Source organism: Humulus lupulus, chromosome 4, assembly GCF_963169125.1.
Source record: "Humulus lupulus chromosome 4, drHumLupu1.1, whole genome shotgun sequence".
Taxonomy (NCBI): domain Eukaryota; kingdom Viridiplantae; phylum Streptophyta; class Magnoliopsida; order Rosales; family Cannabaceae; genus Humulus; species Humulus lupulus.
Window position 1 is genome coordinate 198,922,156 of NC_084796.1, and position 23,043 is coordinate 198,945,198.

A 23,043-nucleotide genomic window follows, 5' to 3' on the forward strand; every position below is an offset into this window, starting at 1 on the left:
TGCCTAACTTGTCAACAGATTAAGGCTGAACATCAAAGGCCAGCAGGGTTATTGCAGCCTCTAGGGATTCCCGAGTGGAAATGGGAGGATATCACCATGGTCTTTGTGGTTGGATTGCCAAAGACCGTGGGTCAGCATGATTCGGTGTGGGTGATTGTAGACAGGTATACTAAGTCCGCCCACTTTTTACCTGTGAGAACAACTTATACTATGGAGTAGTATGCTTAGCTTTATGAGAAGGAAATTGTTCCACTTCATGGGGCTCCGAGGTCGATAGTATCCGACAGAGACCCCACCTTCACCTCCAAGTTTTGGGAGAGCCTGCAGAAGGCAATGGGCACACAACTATGGTTCGGTACCGCTTATCATCCTCAGACAGATGGGCAGTTTGAGAGGACGATTCAGATACTGAAAGATATGCTACGAGCCTGTGTGTTGGACTTCGGGGGATCTTGGAGTAAGTATCTCCCATTGATTGAGTTCTCGTATAATAATAGCTATCAGGCGACTATCGGAGTAGCTCCGTATGAGATGTTGTATGGAAGAAAGTGCAGATCACCGATACACTGGGATGAGACCGGTGAGAGAAGATATCTAGGTCCTCAGATGGGGAGCATGAGATAATGATAGGCCCTTTACTGTTGTGTGATGATATTAGGGCATGCTTACTAGCAATGTCATTGCATGTGGGTGAATATTGGATAAACTGTTATATCTTGATTGCTTGTGATTGGTTGTGTTTCAATGGTGATGCATGGAAGGATTGTTACCATGTCATCATAGTCTGACCGCCGATGTAACACCCCAAGTTGCTAATAAGGTTTAGGACCTTGATTAGCGTGCCTGAAGGGCAATAAGTGAATTAACATGATAATATATGAATTTGAATGAATATGTGATTAGAATGCATGTGGGCCCCGTTTGTATGTTAGGGGTAAATTGGTAGTTTTAGCCCGCATAGGGCATAAATGTGATAATTGTATTATTTGATTTGTACCACGTGAGTGTAGTGATATTAATGTGATGCACGTACTGAGACGGTCCTAGGGAGCTAGTTAACCTAAAAGTCACAACGGGATTTTATACCCGGCTCGGGAGGAGCCTAGGGTTACTTTGGGAATTTCGTAAGTTGAGTTGAGAATTAGTGGTTAATGGTTATTGGTGATTGAGTAACCTGAGTAACCATTAGTAACTGCTGAGAGTAACAAGTTGTGATGCGAAAATGGTACAATAGTAATAGAGATGAAATGACAAAAGTGCCCTTGAGGTTTAGTTAGGAAAGAATTTTTATGGAAGGGTAGAATGGTCATTTGGCTAAGGGTAGATAAGTTTCAGCTGAAGGAAAGATCACTACTACAAAAATGTACTTAGACGACACACATGAGATAACGTTTTTAGTAGAACCTTCGTGTCATGTTAAAAATAAATATGACACAACAGTCACTCTCGAACTGTCATGCCCTACAGATTAAAACTCACATCAGATGTCAGTTTTAGTGAGACTGTTGTAACATGACTACTTTTAACACGAGACAATATTTCTACTAAAAACATTGTCTAATGCAATAAAAAAATTTTAATCAAAAACTAATTTGATTTGTATTTTTTAATAGAAAGGGAAATAGAGGCAAAAGTACCCAATGTTTTGAAAAACTAGTGAATTAATACCCAATCCTTTTTTTTTTTGGGAAAAGTACACAATGTCCACTTATGTCTGTATCCATCGGTACCCAACCCATTAAGTCCGTTAAAAGCTGACTCTGGACCCACGTGTCAGCTCCTTATTGGCCCATATAAAAAATATTTTTTAAAATTAAATTTAAAATAGAAAAAAAATTATTACCAAATAATTTAATCAGTAAAAAAAATTAAATTAGTATAAAAAATATAATTAGTGAATAATTTAATTTTAAAAATAAACTAAATTTTCTAAATATATATTTATAAAATTTATGTATTTATTAAAAACTTTTAAAATTAATTTTTTTTGTTTCTAAATTTTTCTTATTATTAACTTTTGTATTTATAATAATTTTTATATTAAAATTTAAATTTAATTATATATAATGGGATAATAGATGGATTTATGTCCCAAATTAGGTATTATTCCTTGGAATAATTAATACGTGACATTAAAATTTAGAAATAGAGAAAAAATTGAATTTAAAGAATTTTACTTTTGTTAAATTGCATTATTATTTATTGAGAAATAAATAATAAGAAAGCTTTAAATTTGATAAATGAGATTTATCAAGTGTTTACCCAAAAACGGCTACTGAAGACGTGGCAAAAATTTCTCACACGTGGTTGACACATGGCAGAGTCAAAATGAAGAGGTGTTGTTTGCTTATCGACCATCTCCCTGTTGCTTTATCAAACCTCACGATTAGATGCGACCAGACTAGTCGTATGCTTCAGTTTATTTCTTTAAAAGATTGTAATCTTATAATAACTACGTTGATTATTTCCTCTCTATTGCCTTGATACACGGATATTAAGGATAGTAAGGCCCATTGGGCCATGTAACCCCCCTTAAGCCTATAAATATGCATGAGAGAGCTCAAGGAGGGGACTTTTGACTTTTGAATCTTTTTTCTAAATACTAAGGGAAAGAGCGTATAGTGCGATTATCCTCCAAAAGTTGTATTTTCTCTTAAGGCTTGTGAAACTCAAGAACCCTAGTTCTTTGATCACGACATTTAGATTCAATATCAATAATAGCACTAAGTGGACGTAGGTCATTACCATTCATTGGGGCCGAACCACTATAAATCATCTATGTCATTTCTTTACCATTGGATTCCATTCTTGATTATCTTGTCATTTCTTGTCGTATTTCTGACTTCGTGTCGTTGGCCAAATCGAGAGTCAACATCAAGAATTAAAGATTTATGTTTTAAATTATGAGAATCAAAATAAATAAAAAAATTTGATCACCTATTCATTAATATTGAAATAAAACTTGTCAAAGTAGTAACTAATAATTTGTAATATTACTAAGTAAAAAAGAAATTTTAAAAATTATAATAATAGTTATTTAAGATATTATATTAAACTAATTAGTATTTTTTTTTCTTTTCCAAAACTTATAATAATGATTTTTAATACAAATAAATAAAAATAAAAGAATCTTGAAAACTAGGTCACCCTCCCTTCCCCTCATCGTCTTCCCCACGATACCAGCATCCAACACCCACCCACCCCTTTCCTTGTGTGTGACCTACCATTCTTGGCACCACCCAACCTCTCCTGGCCTCTCTCCCCCGCACCGCCCAGCTCCGGCCTACTTCCCTTGTCGCCGCCCTTTACTAGCCTCTCTCTGTCTCCCTCGCAATTTATATCCATGAAATTTTGGTATTCCTTTTCTACAATGAGTTTTATTTTTCACCAATGGTTTTCTGGTAATTAATATACAAATATGTGTTTATTTTAATGTGTGTATTTACAATACCTATATATCTTTTATTAAATATTGATAGTTTTGTTGAAATTTCCTTGACTGTGAAACCTATTACTTGTGATTCATTTGTGTTTAGTGGATGAAAGTGTTGATAAAATATTATTTTTAGTTATGTCGTTAATGTAATTAAGGTGTTTGATTGAATTCTTGAATGATAAAAGATATAGGCTTCTATTTATTTGGAGATGTGATGTGGTTCGATGTAATATTGTGTATAAAAGAGAAGTTTGTTTTTTAAAAGAGAAACATAAAAGAGAGAAGTGGGGTTTTGTATAGTCAAGTTAAAAGGATTTGAAAGTTATTATATCCAGATATATTTATAAGACTCTCCAATATAGTAAGTTTCCTTAAAAAAAATTCTCTGCGTATATATATATATGTATTGTCTCCTCTTGCTGCTATGTTAATCTCTTATATCTTGCTCCGGTCTTTCCTTGTCTCCATCTTACACATATCTTATTTCTCGTTAAATTATTTAAGGCCTTCATCCAATTTGCATTGTTGAAAGGTAATTGCTATAATTTATTTGATCCATTTGTTTTTGGTAGATTATTGTGCTTTTCAGAATAATAATTTTGTTGGGTTTTCCTTTTTCAAATGAGGGATCTTTTTCCTTTTGGTTCATTGTTGCTGAGTTGAATGTCAACTCTTCTATTCTCTTGTTTAGGTTTAGGATTGTATTTTCTATTCTTTGAATCTGAAAAATTAGTTTAAATATGTATTAGTTATATAATTCATATTACAAGTAGAAATAGTGAAAATGTATTTTTTTTGTTGTAATTTCTTTGATATTTTTAGTATAAATTGGAATGTTTCTGAAAAAGTTTCCAAACCCTCGTAAGCGGATTATTTACGATTCTATTATAACAAGACTTTTATATGTAAAAGTTTCAAACTGGGATGCATTTTCTAGTGATTTATTTTGTATTCAACCTATACTCTATTAAAACAAACATTAGTTTCTGATGTGATTGAATTGGTATTTAAGACATACGTTAGGACTTAATGTTTATTAATGATTTGAATCTCACTCTATTTGATGTGCTAATTATTTATATTTACTTTCCAGCACAAATATAAGTAGATTGTAGATGACCATGTTTTTTCTCAAAAATGAAGAAAAAAAGATGTGAGAAATAGATCGAAAGTGTTATGGTCTGTGAAATTTTTATTAAGGGCTTTAACTGCCAAATGATAACGTATTCAAGCAGTCTTTGTGGGATAAGGTGGATGAAGATATTCAAAATGGTACCATAGTTTGACAAAACAAGTTCTTACAAATTTCAATTGTTTAGTTGTACTTCACCATGTTTCTAAAATTCGTCCTTGGCAGTCATTAAATTTTTTATGGAAAAAAGCAATTAACTACAAAAAAAAATTGTGGTTCAACTTGTGGTTTTGAAGCCATGAATTTATTCTGAAGGAAACAGAGTTCATAGCCTCTTTTCATTTTCTATGTTTTTCAGCCATGTTTATATGTTTAGCTTGTCTAGATTCTTGAACTCACAATCACCAAAGGGGCTGATGCTTAATGGTTGTCAATTTCTAGCTTAAATGTCACTATTTTTTAGGTAAGTTCAATATTGTCTTTGCCATTTATTGGATCTTTATCCTCAACTTTCTTTTCAGCCAAGTTTATATGTTTACACTTGCTGCTATATTTGGTTATGTTTAAGTGGGCACAAGATCACAACTGTTATTTTCTTGTCATTTTTAGTGTTCAAGTAAGATATATATATATTTATATATATAAGGTCTTGATTAATTTCACCACTGCATCTCTTTCTTGCCCACTCTAATCCTATTTGTTATATTTCTCGTAGTCACCATCTTTTCAGTACGGAGTGAATACAAAAAACGTACACAGAAAAAGAGCTGACTAACAACTCCGTACAGCTCTCAATGAAAGCACCAAAATGTTTACCGAGTTTTTCAGAAACGAATACAAACAAAATAATAAAAAGATAAGAACTTTAGAAGTGCAGAAATATAAATAGACAAACAAGTTTTTTACGTGGTTCAGGCGTTAACGAGCCCTAGTCCACGAGTCGATGTTATTATACTTGTAGAGAATTACAGTAAAATGGCTGGTGTACAAGAACCTCACCAACTCACCATGTTTCTCTCGGGTTCTCTTGAAGAAGATGAAGCTAGAGAGATTTTTGGCAGAGTTCTTGCTCTGTCATTTCTAGGCCTTCCCCCTATCGTAAAATGAGGAGGTCTTTATAGCTAGGGTTTTGGATTAGGGTTTTACTCTGCCCCTATGAGTCTTAATTACACCAGCCGTAAATAGGGGATACAATTACCGTAGTAGCATGGCTACAAGGCTCTACGTAGGTATAATTACATGAAAATATGGGGAATGTCAAAAGGCAGCTGTCTTTTCCAGGCTGTCAGCGGAACAGTAGGCGAAAAGGCACTTTTAGGCGTGCTGGGATGTGTGCGGCCTCGACCTGTCAGGCGGGATCCTGTGTCAGGTGAGTATCATTCCAACTATGCCTCCTCCATGACTCGACCGCTTGGTCTTCTTCCGTGCGAGGCACGGAACTGTATCCGCGAAGGTAACCTGAAGTGCTTCTCCTGGAAGGACCTTCCCCGAAGGATATCCCTTCGGGAGTCCGGGAGAATTGACGAGCTTCCGGGTCGCGGTTGCTTGAAAGAGTGTGCTAGACACTAAACGGGAGAGGCGAAGCCTTTCTGTCCATCCGCGAGCCCTGGTCACCCTTCGTGAAAGATTTTGATAATTCTGCTTCCCCAAGGCTATCCATCTAAACGCTATACGGAAATCTGGATAACACTATGCCTATGTGTTTGTAAAATATTATGTGATTGGTTGTGTATTCTATTCTCGTTGTTGTTATTGCAAATTCGCTTGTTTGCAAATTGTACATGCTTTGAAATTACAGACATTGTTTCATTTTGTGCTCGTATACAGATTACACAGTAATGCCATCTTAAATTTTCTTTCTTTTTCCTCAGTCTTACCACAATAACAATGGTAATGTTGTAAATTTTCTAGTAAAACGCTTATATATATTATGGGCGGACAATATACCCTATATATCTCACATGAGGATATAGTACACTTTGGACTTGTGGAAGAAATCGGCGCGTCTTGCATTTCATTCTATATTGGGTAAATTTTAAATTAATAAACATTATATAAATTAGTTTCTTTTTAAGTATAAATATAGCATCATTAACTTTCATGTGTGTAGTATAATATATTCTGAGTTGTTCGATAGAGAGACATCACACTTTTTTGGTTTCATTGAGCCATTGTGGTCATCGAGAATTAGGGAAAATATGGATAATCGGGCTGAAATTATCTCAGAGTGTATCAATAACACAGTGATGGGTCAACCTTGGTTAAGGACATACCATTTCTTGTAAGTAAAATTTCATTTAATATTAATTTTACTTGTACCTTATGATGTTTATTTTAATAACTTGGTTTTAAATGCAGACGTCACTGGATGTTAGTGTTCATTGATCCAGATGACCATACTTGTTACTATCTTGATTCACTTAGAAAATGTCCTCCAAATGATTTGAAGAACCTTATGAACAGGTAATACATTTGAAACTCATTTTAGAATATAATATGGTTATTTAATATGGAAATAAAAAATTAATATGCTCTTAATATTGATGTATATATAGTGTCTCTTCACACATTAAGTGAAAGACAGGAAGGAATAAAAAAAAATTACAAGTGGAAAATAGTCAATTGCCCTCGTCAAACATCGTCAGTAGAGGGCGGTTTTTATATCATAAGGATGATGAAGGACTATTGCTTGAATGAGACACCCATGCGATGGCTAACTAGTAATGTAAGTGTATTTATAATTATTGAACTACAATTCTATTGAATTTAATTTCAGACTTAGTTTTTTATTTTGTGTTTTGTAGTGTGGTGGGAATAATACATATACACTTGGTGAAATTAATGAAACTCGAAATGAATGGGCATCCAAGCTTCTTGAGCGGATGAGTCATAGCTAGAGTAACTTTTGAAATCAAAATTAAAAAACATATTAATTTTTGTTTTTAGTTTGCACTGACATAGTTATTGCAAGTGTATATTTTGATCTTGTAATTTTTAGATTTAGAACTATTATCCAAAAAAATTAGCATTGGTGATGTGGCAAGTGATCCCTGGACGCGTGGCTGACACCTGGAAACGTTCTGCTCAAGTATCGACCAGAAGACACATTAGAAGCAGTGCGAACCTGTCTTACCTACGACCAGTCTGGTCGATTGCTCCGCATACAAGGCAACATTAATGGGAAGATCTTTGTGAATCCCGAATTTATCTCATACAATCTCTTGAGTATCCGATTATTTAGGAACGAATATCTGTAACAATCTTTTGTAATCCCCCTTGAGCCTATAAATAGCAAGAGCTAGCTCATGGGAGAGGACTTTTGTCTTTTGAATCATTCGAGACTATAGTAATTCTCCTAGTAATATTGTATTGTTCTTGAGAGATTAGTGAAACTCATTGAACCCAAGTTCTTTGATCACTCATCTGATTTTTATATCAATATCAACCTAAGTGGACGTAGGTCATTACCAGATCCTGGGGCCGAACCACTATAAAATACTGTGTCTTATTTACCTTTGTCATTACGTTCTTCTCATTACTTTCATTCATATCAAGCATATTCTGACTCCGTGTCAGTTGGCCAAATCGTGGGTCAACATTCTGGTGCTTTCATTGAGAGCTTGATTTATCGTTGTTGAGAAAACTAATGGCGAAAGCTGGAAAGAAAACTGGACAGGTGGCCACCGCTGCACCGTCAAACCCGCCACCTCCTCCTCCTCCTGCAAGCATGGCAGAGGATGAGCCACAACTGGACTTTGAAGAGGAGGAAATGGATGATGCAACGCTGAAGAGTACCTTGGGTGCGTTGCAGGAAGAACTGGCTAGTCTGAGAGCCAGTCAGGAGACTGCCGCTGAAGTTATGGCGCGGCAGCAGCAGGAGATTGAACGGCAGTGCGCAGAATTGAGCGAAAGGCAGGCGGAGGTGGACCGCCGCCAGGGCAAAGCCATGGCAGCCCTCGAGGCAGCCTTGCTATTGGCTAGAAATCAGGCTGCACCTGCCTCACAGCCTGAACAACCTGTGAATGGGCCACCCCAAAGGGGTCCTAATCCAAGCCCACCGATCCAGCCTTCGAATCCGCAAAGGCCCGAGCAGCCTCAGATGCCCCACGATGATGTCCCATTGGATCCTGAGGCACAGCCACCATCCCAAGCTGCTCGGGGTAATCCCCCACAACAGAGGCAGAATAGGGCCGAGCATCAGCCTCGCAGCCCTAGACGTCGTAGGGATGATGGGCCGAACCTACCGAACAGAGGTCAGTACCCTCCTGGCAACAGGAGGGACTCAGAGTTAGGCTCTGCGGTCTAGGGCCCCCCACGTCATGATGACGCACGGGGACACCACGACCAGCGCAGGCCACCCTCTAACGCTCGGGACGGTTCAGCTAGGAACGGACATCGAGGGAACAGTCGGTCTCATCATAGCCAGTCGAGGTTCAGAGATGGCCACGGATATAATGAGGCTAACTCGGGCAAAGAAAATGCCGGTGGGAGGAATGAAGAAAGAGGTAAAGGCAGAAGCCAGGTACCTCAAGATGACCAACCAATTAGACAGGATGTTGGGGGGCAGCCCAGACAAAATAATGTCTTCAACCGGTTCGGGGGAAGCGAGCAGCGGAGAAGAGAAGAGGACCTGAGAGATGTACTCAATGATCGCCGTGAGAAGCACGGCGAGAATGTCCCCCCGGCAACGGATGCCACAGCGATTCCTGCCGCTGTACAGGTCCAGATAGACGCCATCAACCAGGCAGTGCAACAGCTGGTCGGGGGAAGGACTTCTTACATCGACCACGATAGGAGGAAAGGCACTCCTTTCGTACAAAGGATAGCTAACGCCGAAACTCCCAGCAAATTCAAGATGCCTACGCATCCAAACTTTGACGAATATGGAGACCCAGTCTCGCACGTCAATAAGTTTGAAATTCAAATGGACATTCAGAAAGTGTCCGAAGACGCTCGGTGCAGGATCTACCCTGCAACACTTTCTGAAGCTGCACAGGAGTGGTTCTTCAAATTCCCTCCCGCAATCATTGTTTCCTGGGAAATGTTTGTACGGGAGTTCTACGGACAGTTCTATGCTGGTCGTATACACCCGACTGAAGCAAACCAGCTAGTCGAAATTTTCCAGCAGGATGGGGAGTCAATGAAAGACTACATCCAATGTTTTATGCGAGCAGCAGCTGGAGCGAAGACGGTCGGAGACGAAGGGAAGATGATGGCCATAACTGCAGGAGTAAAATTTTGTTCTCCCCTCTGGAAGAGTCTCCGAAAGGAAGGGGTGAGAACTACCCAAGAATTTTTGGATCGAGCTGATCGCTATATCAAGCTCGAAGAAGCCATTGCTGACGATGGAAAGCCCTCAGGCAAGGATAAGAAGGCTTCCGAACCCGCCAAGGCTGCCAATGGGTCCAAACCTAGTGGCAACGGCAAAGGCAACGGGAACAGCAACGGCAAAGGCAACGGGAACAGCAACGGTAATGGCAAGAACGGTGGAAAACGGCCGTATAACGAGCCTCCACCTCCGACAACAAACGAGCCAAGGGTAATTGTTATGAGCCTCAGTTCACTAACTACACTGCCCTCGTTGAGTCTCAGGGAGGGGTTTACCAGGCCACAAGTTCCAGTGTGCCTTACAAGAAACCTGGGCCCATTCGAAAGGACATTTTGAAAAGAGACACCACCAAGTTCTGTCGTTACCATAATGACTAGGGACATGACACTAATGAATGCAACCAGTTAAAAGACGAAATCGAGTTCCTTATTAGACAAGGACACTTGAGAAGATATGTACGGGCCTCGGGAAATTCTCAATGAGAAGCTCCGGGTGGCAACGAGCAGGCGCCCACACGCCAACGCTCGCCACCATTACAGCCTGCCCCCGTGGCTGGAACACTCTTAACCATCTGTGGAGGCTCGCACCTCGTGGGGAATAGCGGAAAGGCCAGAGAACGGTATGCTCGGACTCGAGATGATGACTGTGGAGGACCGTGCACCGAAAAAGGCTCGGTCAGAGGGAGGAGAGATAACCTTCTCCGATGACGACGCCCAACACGTCAGGTTCCCACATTCCGATCCGCTGGTCGTAGACATCCAGATGGCCAATATGATGGTGAAGAGGGTACTGGTCGATACAGGAAGTTCAGTGAATATCCTGTATAAATCAACACTAGAACGCATGAAATTGTCCGTGAAGGACTTGGAGCCCTGTAATCAAATGATATACGGCTTCTCTGGAGAAGGACTCGCCCCAGCCGAATTGATCAAACTCCCAGTAACGACGGGTACAGCGCCTGCAACAAGGACATTACTCGCCACTTTTGTAGTGGTCGATTGTCCTTCGGCGTACAACGCCGTTATTGGAAGGCCCATACTGGTTAAACTACGGGCCGTCATCTCTATGTGGCACCTAGCAATGAAGTTCCCGACGGACGCGGGGGTAGGACGCGTTTTGGGAAACCAAAGGGAAGCCAGGGAGTGCTACAATGCCTCGATCACAAAGGCAAAAAGTGGAACGCCGAGGAGCACTACCCCAGATAGATTGCAGATGGCAGTTCATACACAAGCCCAATCCGGTGATGAAGTCACCAAATAAGGTGTTGCCCAAAGTGAGGATGGAGATTTGGATCCTCGCTTTGGGGATTTTGAAGAAAATGTTGGACCCATCGAGGGCCTGGAGGAGGTCCAACTCGACAAAGAAGACCTAACCAAAGTCGTAAAGGTTGGGAAAAACTTAGAGCCTACCACGAAGCATGCATTAGTGGGATTCCTGCGAAAAAACCAGGAGGTCTTCGCCTGGTCGCATAAAGACATGGTTGGGATAGATCCTGCAGTAACCAGCCATGTCGTGAATATAGACAAAACCTTTCCACCCGTGCAACAAAAGAGAAGGCTGCTCGATAAAGATAGATCACGAGCCTTAAAAGAAGAAGTCGAAAGGCTAAAGGAGAATGGGTTCATCCGGGTGGCATTTTATCCATCGTGGGTCTCTAATCCGGTGCTGGTCCCCAAGCCTAACGGAAAGTGGCAGACCTGTGTGGATTTTACAGACCTTAAAAAAGCCTGCCCAAAGGACTGCTTCCCGCTCCCGAGGATCGACCAGCTGTTCGACGCTACTGCAGGGCATGAGATCCTCTCATTCATGGATGCATATTCAGGCTACAACCAGATTAGCATGCATCCCCCTGATGAGGATCACACCAGCTTTCAGATCGCTACGGGCTTGTACTGTTACAAAGTAATGCCCTTCGAACTGAAAAACGCAGGTGCGACTTACCAACGGCTTGTCAACCACATGTTTAAGGAGCTAATCGGTGTAAACATGGTGGTATACGTGGATGACATGTTGGTAAAGTCTAAGAAGGCAGAAGGACATGTGAGGGATTTACAAGAGTGCTTTGATGTGTTAAACAAGTACCAGATGAAGTTGAATCCCCTCAAGTGTTCCTTTGGAGTCGGATCAGGGAAGTTTTTGGGATTTATCGTGAATTCAAGAGGAATCGAGGCCAATCCCGACAAGATAAAAGCCCTGATCGACATGAAGTCGCCAGAAAAGATCAAAGATGTACAAAGTTGGACCGGGAGGATCGCGGCCCTAAGTAGATTCATTTCGAAATCAATAGACAAGTGTGTTCCCTTCTTCAATCCACTTAGAGGAAACAAGAAGTTTGAATGGACAGGAGATTGCGAGCAAGCATTCCAGGCGTTGAAAGTTCATATGGCACAACCTCCCATCTTGTCGAAGCCGATCGAAGGAGAGACTTTGTTTATTTATCTGGCGACTACCGAAGTTGCTGCTAGCGCGGTACTTTTACGGGAGGAAGAAGGCGTACAGAAAGCAGTCTACTATGTCAGCAAGAGGCTGATAGGTGCAGAATTACGATATTCGTCAATCGAAAGGTTAGCATATTGCCTGATTCTAGCCTCTAGGAAGTTACGTCCTTACTTCCAAGCCCATCCTATCACAGTTCTAACTGACCAGCCCCTTCGGCAAGTCCTCCAAAAACCTGAGGCCGCTGGGCGATTGTTAAAATGGGCAGTCGAACTAGGGCAGTTCGATATAACCTATTCACCGCGAACAGCAGTAAAGGGACAAGTCTTGGCCGATCTTCTTGCAGAGTTCACCGAACTCCCGGACAGTGAGCAGTGTGAACTGCCTGAAGCGCCCGTGCCTCAAGAGAAAGCTCCTTTGTGGAAGTTGTTCATGGATGGCTCGTCCAACGAATCCCACGCTGGAGCGGGAGTGATATTGATAACGCCAGAAGGGCATCGATTTCATTGCGCTATCAGGTTCGACTTCACTGCATCAAATAATGAAGCGGAATATGAAGCACTCCTCGCTGGATTGAGAATGGCCAAGGATATGAGCATAAAGACGCTTGATATTTACAGTGATTCACAATTGGTGGTGAATGAGGTCCTGGGAGAATATCAAGCGCGAGGTTTGAAAATGGTGGCCTACTTGAACAAAACAAAGGACCTGCTAGCCCAGTTCACGAAGTACACCCTCCAGCAAATTCCGCTAGATCAGAATTAAAACCCAGAGGCCTTAGCCAAACTCGCGAACGCAAAGGATGCTGACACCTTGAATGTCGTGCCAGTAGAAAGACTGAGTAAGCCAAGCATACAAACCACGGAATCCAGTATGGAGATTCGGATGGAGGATACGTGGATGGCGCCTTTCTTGGAGTATCTGATGAATGGTACGCTGCCAACAGATAGAAACAAGGCCAGAACTCTACAAAGATGAGCTGCTAGATGCATACTGGTCGATGGCGTTATGTACCGAAGAGGATATTCGATGCCACTACTCAAGTGCGTTACACCAGAAAAAGCTAAGGAACTCATGAAAGAGGTGCATGAAGGCTTCTGCGGGGATCACGCTGGAGGGTAGAGCTTGGCAAAAAAGATTCTAAGGCAGGGCTACTTCTGGCCAACGATGAACGAGGATTCGATGGAGTTTGTACGAAGATGTGATAAATGTCAAAGGTACTCCAAGATTCCACGAGCAGCTCCAAACGAATTGAAACAAATGCAGAGTCCGTGGCCTTTTGTAGTATGGGGGATAGATTTGATTGGATCCCTACCTACAGGGAAAGGCGGAGTAAAATACGCAGTTATGGCAGTTGATTACTTCACCAAATGGGCCGAAGCTGAACCACTCACAACCATCACGACCAAGAAAGTTCTCGACTTTTTCATTAAAAACATTGTCTGTCGGTATGGTTTGCCCAGAAAGATAGTTTCAGACAATGGAACCCAGTTTGACAGCGATTTATTCACCGATTTCTGCGAAAGACATGGAGTTATTAAAAGCTTTTCTTCAGTCGCACACCCCCAGGGGAATGGGCAGGTCAAAGCAGTGAATAAAACCCTTAAAGACACCCTGAAGAAAAGACTTAAGGAAGCTAAGGGAGCATGGCCAGAGCAGTTTCCTGAAGTCCTCTAGTCGTATAGAACGTCTCACCGAACAGCGACAGGACATACTCCATTTTCCTTAGCCTATGGGTATGAGGCTATGTTGCCTGTTGAGTTAGATCCCCCCTCACATCGGCGTTTAACTTACGACCAGGATCAGAACAGCCAGCTAATGATGGAGTCCCTAGACTCAATCGATGAGATACGAGAAAAATCTCAGCATCGAGTTGTTGCATACCAGCAAAAAGTCGCCCGGTATTTTAACTCCAAAGTTAAAGAAAGAAAATTCAACGTTGGTGACTTGGTGTTACGACGAGTTTTCTTAAATACCCGCGACCCTACTGCTGGAGTTCTCGGACCCAACTGGGAAGGACCTTACCAAATTGAAGAAGTCCTTCATCCAGGCACCTACAAACTTGCACGCTTAAACGGAGATCTCGTTCCACGCTATTGGAATGGAGAACACCTGCGCAAGTATTATCAGTAAACAGTCCTTTATAAAGGACTAGCTTGTATTAAATTTCAATTTTTACAAGTTTTGCAAAGAGGGTTAGCCATGTTGTATGGCTAACTGCTCGTATATGTAAGGTTCTATTATAGAATCGCTCGTAAAGACATGATTAGTCCATTTTCAGTACGAGATTATAAGGGACTGTGCGCAGCCATTCATTCTTGCCAACCATTGTGAATTTACATTTACAAGTATTTGTTCATTGTGAACAGTAATTTTCGAACAGGCCATGGTCAGGGCAGGTGACCAAGGACCTAAAGCTCCTCGATCACTTGGGGGGCATATAAGGCACATCGATAGAAAAGCATACTCGCAAGGTATGTAAACACATGAAAAAAATGAGTGAAAGCATGCTACAATAATTAGAGTATTTTTCAAAATTTATGTTTTGTTAAATTGCCAAAGTACTATGCTGAGTTCGGTCATACGGACAAATGTTATAATAAATAAAGATATTATAGCATCAAGATTTTAAACCTTTACACCGCAAGCATCGCTGCTTGGATGTAACTGTTCAAGTAAAAGAAAAAGATTTACTGACCGTGCAGCAAAGTTTAAAACAAAAATATATTGTCTTTACATCATGACCCGTGGGTCGTGTAACCAAAAAGAAAGAAAAAAAATATATAAGGGAAAAGTTTAAGAGGAATTTGTGGCAGGAGGGTCCTGAGCAGCATCCTGGTTGGTCGCGTCCTCGACAACTTCTTCTTCTTCTACAGCAACAATACTGGGAGAGGCGGGGGTCCTCGCTCTTGCCTCCTCTTCGGCCAGTTGGGCAGTGCAGCGGGCCAACTCGGCAGTCCTGACTTCCTCCGAAAGATAGCTGAAGTCGACACCCTGATTGTGTTTCCAGAAATTGTAGAAACATCAGAGCGTCGTGCTCTTGTACCTCTCCAGATTTTTGGAGTTGTCAAGCTCCAGCTGCTTCACTTTGCCTTCAAGAGTGGCAATGGCCTCATCCTTGGGCTTAAGCGTCTCTTCCAGCCTTTTGATTTCGCGAAGATGGGTTACACTGGCATCTTGATACTGCTGCTGCGACTTTATTGCAGCTTCCTTTGCAGCTTCAGCTTCTGACAGCTTAGTCACCGCAGCGTCCCTCTCTCGAGCCATTGCCTCCAACTCCTTGGCATGCCTAGCCTCTACAGCCGAAAGCTCCTCAGCCGCCTTCACCTGATGCCTCTCAGTGGCATTTGCCTTAGCCTGGTCGATGGAAGCCTGGACACGGGTACGAGCAGTGATAGCAGACAACAAGGCCTGTGAATAAAGGAAAAAGTTAGAGCCTGCCGTGAAGAATAAAAGACTAAGGCTTAAGAAGTGAAGAAGTACTCACACTGGAGATTTCATTCAAGGTCCTGTACAGAACCTGGTCGGCCCCCATGTTTTCAGCCTCGACCATTGCATCCTTGACGCGATCACTTTTACTGATGCGTTCAAGGCGATCCTTGGCGGATCGAAGGGCACGGCTCATGAGTTTGGCCCCGAGAGCTTCTTCACGAGTAATTTCCTCTCTGGTGGGCGCAGCCGGAGGATTTGGGGGGGCAAGAGGGGTTTGCTTCTCAGTAGGAGCTGGTGGATGGGCAGAAGTTTGCCCAGTTGGCGCGTCCTTGGGAAAGTCTTCTGTTCGACCCTTCTTGGCTGGAGGACCTCGGCTGGATTCACCAGTTCTCCTCTTGGACCTTCGTTGGAGTTGAGGAACTTCCTCTTCCTCCTCAGCCTGATACATGTCAAAAATGTTGGGAGTGGCCATGTCTGCATGCAAGTAAACACAGGAAAATGATAAGATAAGAGGCAGATGAAGAGTTATTATACAACAGAAAAGAGGTAACAAAGTGAATACCCGAGCTACAACTACTGGTCGCTACACTATTGACTCTATTAGTCATATACTCATTATCTGGCATGAAGAAGTCTGGCCCTAGGTTTGGAGCATATGTAAAGTTACCCTCCCCGTCAAAAAAATGACAGGGAATTGGCAAACCATTTAAAAGTAAAATAGTGTTACCGTTCTCATCAGACGACTCTTCCAAGTCCTCAACTGGCTCTTTGGCCTTTTGTTTCCCCTTGCCTTGGGGAGTAGAAGGCCTTTCTGTGGAAGGATTGCTCGTGGGCTCCCTAATAGTAATCCCCGTTGGCCTCCTCCGAGGAGGAGACACAGGGGGTTGCTGCTCGGGAACCCCCTCGGCAGTGATTTCATCCACCACGGACCCTCTAGTTTCATGGTGAGGAGCCAGGCTGCCAGACCGCCTCAAGTTTTCTTTAGTTGCTAGGATCTTGACGCTTTTTGCTGCGTCGGACATCCTGGCCAAGGTATTGGACCTCAACACCATGTCCAATGTTGGGGTCGGACGTAACCAGGGGCCTGAAAAATAGATTACAGTTTAAGAAAAATGAAAGGGAACACATCGGCGAAAGGTATCGACCAGTCGAAGATAAGCACTTACCTCCTCGAGTGAAGGCCAAGTTATTGTTGGTTATGTTTGGAGTAAGGAAGTACTCCTTACTATATTGCCCCACATTCGAGATGTGCGTAGTGTCACTCAGGAATGTTCGATTGGTGTCCTGGTGACAAAAGTGGAAGAAACCCGTTCCGTGTTGTTGCGGGTTAGACTTAAGATCAAAAAGATAGTAGACCTCATGGGGCGAAGGTTCTGGTCATTTCTTAAGTTTATACAGGATATAGAGTGCGGCCAGCATTCTATATCCATTTGGAGTTATTTGGAAGGGGGCGACACTGAAATAATTGGCCACCCCCTCAAAAAAGGGATGAAGAGGGAGATAAGCTCCCGCCTCAAGGTGATATCGGGACCAGGCGTTGTTTACACCTCCAGGGAGGTTAGCCCTCTGGTCTGCGGTAGGACGTATAATGGAAACCCCTGTGAGAGGGAATCTCCTGAAGCAATTAGCAACCATCCGAAGAGTCACTGAGCTGGCCGGGGAAGTATACCACTCGACATCAGGCAGGTTCTGATGGCAAGGGCAGGCCATAATTTGGATATTAGGGTCGGGAACAAGATTTTCTTGACCACTGGTCAAGGGAGCCCTTGCCTGCAAATCAGGCCGGGCAGGAGAATTTGGGTTGTTTTCAAACTCGAGCCTTTTCTTGCCTGAAAATTTGGAACAGGACATTGGAGGAGAAGGATGGGGTCTGGAAGAGGATCGCGAAAAAGGGATCTCGTGGACACGGTCAGCTGGTTGTTCTTCTCCCTCGAGCAGCTGGGCGAGAAGGTCATCGTCAATAGGCCTTTCACCTCCCCACAAATCTGGCATTAAAGTCTGCATACAGAAGAATGGGGAGGTGAGAATAAAAAACTTTTAAAAGCTTTTTAGAATAACGCTGATCGAGTATAAAAGTTAAGCTTTTATACAACAGCATTCTAACAAAAAGCTAAACTTTTCTACACGAACAGTTTGAAAAACGAATCAAAGGGTGAAAGTAAAAAGTTTTCTGAAAAAGCTTTTTCAACTCCCCTTAGGACGGGAAAAACTTATTTTTTCAACTAGCTTAAAGATCGAATTTTTACTTTGATTTTACGTCCTAAAAAGCATGATCCTGGATTTTAAACTAACTCGTAACTCTATTGTGCCAAAAAAATATTCTGTCTACAACCGTCTCAAACCAGAAACAGATAAAACTCAAATAGTACACATTCAGAAGCATGCACCACGAAAAATTAGAAGCGTGGGAATTTGAAAACTTACCAAGAAAAGTAATCGTGGAGATGGAAGAAGGGTTTTCGGAAATCAAAGAGCTCTCGTGGTAAATAAACTTGGGGGGCAAATGTTATCCAAAAAAAATAGCATTGGTGACATGGCAAGTGATCCCTGGACGCGTGGCTGACACCTGGAAACGTTCTGCTCGAGTATCGACCAGAAGACACATTAGAAGCAGTGCGAACCTGTCTTACCTGCGACCAGTCTGGTCGATAGCTCCGCATACAAGGCAACATTAATGGGAAGATCTTTGTGAATCCCAAATTTATCTCATACAATCTCTTGAGTATCCGATTATTCAGGAAAGAATATCTGTAACAATCTTTTGTAATCCCCCTTGAGCCTATAAATAGCAAGAGATAGCTCAAGGGAGAGGACTTTTGGCTTTTGAATCATTCGAGACTATAGTAATTCTCCTAGTAATATTGTATTGTTCTTGAGAGATTAGTGAAACTCATTGAACCCAAGTTCTTTGATCATTCATCTGATTTTTATATCAATATCAACCTAAGTGGACGTAGGTCATTACCAGATCCTGGGGCCGAACCACTATAAAATACTGTGTCTTATTTACCTTTGTCATTACGTTCTTCTCATTACTTTCATTCATATCAAGCATATTCTGACTCCGTGTCAGTTGGCCAAATCGTGGGTCAACAGGAACATACTGAGTTCTATTGATTTTGTCTGTCTGTTGATTCTGTCTGAACTATGTTATAATTACACAGGAAATTATGAATGAATATAGTGGTTGAAAATAGAGAAATAAAAAAATTATCATACTCTACATGGGACGTCGGTCTCCACAAAACTGTCATCTTATGTATGGCAGGGGACGATGCTTGAACATAAATTGTCATCTCATGTATTGTAGGAGGATGACGCCTGAGTAGGAACAGTCGTCTTATTTACTGCAATGGATGACGCTTGCACAAAAACTGTCGTATCATGTACCACAAGAGACAACATTTGTATAGGAATCATCATCTCATGTACGACAAGTAATGATGCTTTTATTTAAACTGTCGTTTCATTCTTTACATGGCATGACATTGCATGGGACGACGGTATTAGGACCGACGTACGAGAGTCCATACGACTATTTAAAACCATCGTCCCATGTCAATTTTGTAGTAGTGGATGGTTCACGTTCAACACTTTATCATTTTGGTTTATGCTGAAATTGAAGAAAAGGCTAGAAAGAAAGGGAAGCAAGAAGGAGGGCTGAAACTTGAGACCTAGGAAGAAATTCAAGAGGAATTGGAGACAACCAAGGTCAAATTTAAGCTAGGACTACTCAGAGGTAAGGATTATGCTCTGTTTTTCCTTGAGCTTAAGGTTGATTTTTAGAGATTAAGTGTGGAAATTTAAAGATAGGATGGCTGGTTTTATTTGAAAATTCAGTTTGGATAATCAAAAGGAAGGGGACTTGAAGCTAGGATTGAGGAGAATTCAAGCTGAGTTTTTGACTGAGGTAAGAGTTTTAACATGTTTAAATTTTCGTACCTAATGTAGTTTAAGATTTTAGAGGCATGGTGTATAGTTTTCAAGCTCTGGGTTATGTTCTAGAAGCCATGACTTAAGTTTCTGAAATTTGAAACTCAAGTATGGGTTTTGAGGGTGATTGTGTAATTGGGCTTGTTTATGATGTGAATAGGTTGTTAAAGGGTTCATTTGGGGTTTTAAATTGAAGTTGGTGTTTAGGTACTAGTTTGGGTTGAATTGGAGCTGTTTTGGCTCGGGAAAAATGCAGGAGAAAACCCAGAAATCTGGGTTCGCGTAGGGGCGCCGCGGCCCTATTCTTTGGTGTCGTGGTGCAGGCTTGCATTAGGATCAAGGAATGCTTCTGGGCGCCGCGGCCCTTGATGGGAGTGCTGCGTCCCTAGGCTATTTTTGACAATCAAATTTTGCATTTTTAGGGCTTTTGCCCGGGGGCTCGGGGGATGGTTCCAATACATTGTTTTAGGGAATTAGAGGTCCCGAGAGTACGGGATTGGTCCTGGGAAGTGGTTTTGGGATTGGCTTTGAGAGGACCGTACTTGTGACCTTGGTGCATCGGAAAGCTCGGGATACAGGTAAGAAAACTGTAGCACCCGTAGAGTAGGGCGTGGGCCCATAGTGTTGTTGCAGGGCACGGCCCTAGATTGCATTATTGTTAGGGTGAAACTTTGATTGAATTATTATATGCTTGAATGCTGTTTAAGTATGCTATATGTGTGGATATAGTAGACTGAACGGCAAAGGAGCCGCGAACGACAAAGGGGTCGAGAACGGTGAGGGGCCGAGAACAGCAATGGGGCTGGGAATATTACTTAGCTCATGGAGTGCTTATAGTTAGGGTGAGACCCCAATGGATACATGGGATATCCTTACAGTGTGGACCGAGAACCCAGGCTTTGGTAACTCTTCTGGGACGGCATGGTCGTATATGTGTTTAAATTCTATAGTCTATTTGTTTATCTTTTGATTATCTAACATAATGGTTATGTTGCGCGTATGTTATGTGTTGTATGAGTTTTCTTGCTACGCTTCAGCTCACGGGTGCTTTGTGTTGCAGGTAAGGGCAAGGAGAAAGTCAACCAGCCATGAGTACGGAGAGCATGGGGGCGGCGCGTACATGTTTGGCCTGCCCAACTGCTTTGGTTGGGGGCATTTTGAGAAATGGCTATATTAAACTATGTTTTTGATAATTAATCATCTGTAAACCTATTTTGAATTGTAAATATTTTACAAACACTATTTTGGGATCCCAAATGTTAAACTCTTGGAACTTTTAATGGAATGGAGTACTTTTAAAGATTACAGCCTTGACATTTTGTTTAATCACACTTTTGTTCTAAAATGCTTGCTTAGCGAGTTAATTGCACATTATAAACTCACTTAGTAACGGCTCTAAGGTAGTAGGGCATTATAGCCGAGTCGTTGATTGTAGATTAACTTGGATAGCTATGCGTCCAAGATGATCTGTATGACTAGCCGGCATTGAGTCTGAAGCTAGAGATGATGACCAGGGCTAGAATCCTTTGCCACTCCCTGAGAACTGGCAGAAGATTATGGCTGATATGCAAGCCCGGCTTTAGAGCCAAGATGAGCAGATTGAACTTCTGTGATAGTACGCTCTGCCAGGGAGTGTTGCACCCATTGTGCCACCTGCAATGGCACTAGTTGTACAGCCAGTGGAGGTTGGGAATATGTGGGAACCATTGTATGAGCGGTTCAGGAGGCAGCACCCTCCAACTTTTGAGGGGGGACCAGATCCACTTAAGGTCGAACAGTGGATGAATATGATTATTGTTATTCTAGACTTCAAGAGGGTAGAGGGTCATGACAGGGTGGCCTGTGCTGCGTATATGCTGAGAGAGGATGCCCACTTTTGGTGGGAAATGGCATCACAGACCAGAGATGTTACTACTCTGGGTTAGAATGGATTCAAGGACTTGTTTAGTTCAAAGTATTACAATGTTGTCATCAGGGCAGGGAAGGTTAATGAGTTTGTGGGATTGGTTCAGGGCAACATGACCGTGACAGAATATGCCCTGAAGTTTGATAGACGTGTGAAGTGTGCACCAAATCTTATGCCTATAGATGCAGCTAGGCAGGACATATTTATTAGAGGGCTTAATGTTATGATAGCCTGAGATTTGAGAATTACAACAGCACTTGGGGGGACAACTTATGCCCAGGCTGTTGAGAAGGCTCTTATCGCTAAAGAAGTGGAGAATAAGATCTAGAGGGAGAGTGCTGCAAGGCGAGAGGGTCGCAGAGCAGTGCCTCCATATTCTGGGTCTGGTAAGGGTGGAGGCCCCATTGATCTGAAGAGGAAGAACCTTGATACTTTGACTGCTCCTAGTCCTGATAAGAGAGGCCAGGGTACCCAGGGTGGCCGTCAGGGAGGCGGTGATACATGGAGGAGCTATCCACAGTCACCAGGTGCATAAGACATTATCCGGGTGAATGTCGAGCCAAGGCCTATTATGTGTGTGGGGTGGTGGGACACCTCAAGAAGGATTGCCCAACAGTGAAGAAATGGCAGGCAGGGAAGGTGGACAGCTTAACTCCAGCTCGAGTGTTCACCCTAATGCAGGCAGAGGCCGAGGCTAGTCCTTCGTTAGTGACAGGTCAACTTTCTAGCGCTGGCTCTCCTTTTGCTGTATTGATTGATTCTGGTTCTACACATTCATTCATTTCTAGTAAGGCGATTGATAGATTGTGTAGACCTAGTGAGTATTGTACTGTGAGGTTTGGGACTATATTGCCTACAGGGGAACTGGTGGTTTCTAGGTGGTGGATTAGAGCACTGCCAATGATGGTTGATGATAGGGAGTTGTCAGTAGACCTGATTGAGTTGAGTATGGAGGATTTTCACATGATTTCGGGGATCGATTGGCTGGCTAGATACGGAGCTACTATTGATTGTAAGAAGAAGATGGTGACCTTTGAGCCAGAGGGCAAGGATCCCTTTATTTTCGTGGGAGCTTTATGTGGACCACGCATACCCATAATATCAGTGCTGAGAGCCAAGGACTTATTACAGGGAGGATGTATAGGCTTTCTGGCTAGTGTGGTGGATACCACTAGGGTTTTTCCAACGGGGCTGGGGGAGACTAGATTGGTTTGTGAATTCTTGCATGTATTCCCTAAGGATTTACCAAGGTTGCCACCGAACAGATAGATTCAGTTTATTATTGAGTTGGCACCGGGGACAGAGCCAGTGACGAGGGCACCATATAGAATGGCACCGGCAGGACTGAAGGAATTGAAGATACAACTACAGGAACTTCTCGATTTAGGGTTTATCAGGCCTAGCTACTCGCCATGGGGTGTCCAGCTTTGTTTGTGAAG

The 23,043-nt window shown here is 42.3% G+C and overlaps 1 long non-coding RNA gene across 1 annotated transcript; it reads left to right on the plus strand.

Moving 5' to 3' along the window:
• Nucleotides 1-6,723: 6,723 nt before the first annotated feature.
• On the plus strand, nucleotides 6,724-7,482 carry LOC133829355 (uncharacterized). Its single transcript, XR_009891710.1, has 4 exons — nucleotides 6,724-6,849; nucleotides 6,927-7,031; nucleotides 7,124-7,293; nucleotides 7,373-7,482. It is a non-coding gene; the product is annotated as an uncharacterized LOC133829355 (long non-coding RNA).
• The last annotated feature ends 15,561 nt before the right edge of the window (nucleotides 7,483-23,043 follow it).